General features: G+C 36.9%; 1 pseudogene; it reads left to right on the top strand.

Annotated features, from left to right (window-relative positions):
- Positions 1-5: 5 nt before the first annotated feature.
- On the top strand, positions 6-1,486 carry LOC106477814 (annotated as a pseudogene).
- Positions 1,487-1,491: the final 5 nt, after the last annotated feature.

The following is a 1,491-nucleotide window of genomic DNA, read 5'->3' as shown; positions in this document are numbered from 1 at the left end:
AAAAGTCAGGTCAATCAAAACGAAGAAAAGTGGTGAGAAAGTATGATTCCAAGTACTTAGAAATGGGATTTACATGGAATGGAGATGAAGAAGATCCACGACCACAATGTATTATTTGTTGTGATGAACTTGCAAACGAGAGCATGCGCCCAAGGAAATTGCGTCGCCATATTGAGACGAAGCATCTCGAGTTGAAAGACAAACCCCTCAAATTTTTTGAAAGGATGCTAAGCAAGTTGAAGAGAGGACAGAGTGTTATGCAACGTTACACCAAAGTAAATGAAAAATCTTTGTACGTGTCCTACCTCATCAGTTTCAGAATCGCGAAAGCTGGTAAGCCACATACAATTGGAGAGACTTTAGTTCTTCCAGCTATAAAAGATACATATAAAGTTTTCTTTGATGATAAGAGTGAACAAGAAATTGAAACAATTCCTATTTCTAATAACACGATCACGCATAGGATCGATGAAATGTCTCGATGGATAGAAAATCAGCTAATTCAGAGAGTTCGTGAAAGTACAATTTTCTCCTTACAACTAGATGAATCTACTGACGTACAAGGTCTGTGCCAGCTACTTGTTGTTGTGCGTTATATATAGAACTCCGAACCTCATGAAGATATGTTGTGCTGTGAACCAGTCAGTCGAAGTTCTAGCGATGATATTTTTAAGACTGTTGATACTTATGTCAAAACAAAAGGTCTTGATTGGAATAAATGTGTCGGAATATGTACGGACGGCGCACGGGCTATGTGCGGTAAAAACAGTGGTCTGGTGACCAGAATACTTGAACTTAATCCAAACGTATCATGGACTCACTGCAACCTTCACAGAGCAGCGTTAGTATCAAAATGTATATCTGATTATTTTAAAAATGTTTTGAACACTTCCATTAAAATAGTGAACTTAATAAAGTCAAACCCATTGCAATCGCGCTTATTTGAGAAGTTGTGCGAAGAAATGGGAACTAATCATAAATCACTTCTTCTGCACACAGAAGTACGTTGGCTCTAGAGGGGTAAAGTGCTAACAAGACTTACAGAACTCCGCGAAGAAGTTGCTATATTTCTGGAAGGTAAAATCGATTTTGCGAGATATTTGCGCAACGAGGAATTTGTTCTGAGGCTCACGTATTTAGCAGATATTTTTTCAAAACTAAACGAACTGAATTTGTACTTGCAAGGAGCAGAAGGTATTAGGATATTCGCAGTTCATGAGAAAATTCGAGGTTTCATGAAAAAACTTGTTCTATGGAAAAACTGTATTGACAACCGAAATTATAACTGTTTTGAAACATTTCAAACCTTTGTAATGGAGAATGAAGTAAAAGTTGATGACGATATAATCATTGAGATATCTGAACACTTGAAAAGCTGAAAGAGAGTATTGAGTTTTATTTCCTTGAAGAAATGAAAAATATCCAAATGAAAAAATGGATTATGAACCCCTTTCAGCCTGACATAACGAGTGGGATATCGACAAAAGCTGA

The sequence above is a fragment of the Limulus polyphemus genome, unplaced genomic scaffold (genome assembly GCF_000517525.1).
Source record: "Limulus polyphemus unplaced genomic scaffold, Limulus_polyphemus-2.1.2 Scaffold80839, whole genome shotgun sequence".
Lineage (NCBI taxonomy): Eukaryota > Metazoa > Arthropoda > Merostomata > Xiphosura > Limulidae > Limulus > Limulus polyphemus.
This window is presented reverse-complemented; position numbering and strand designations above follow the sequence as displayed.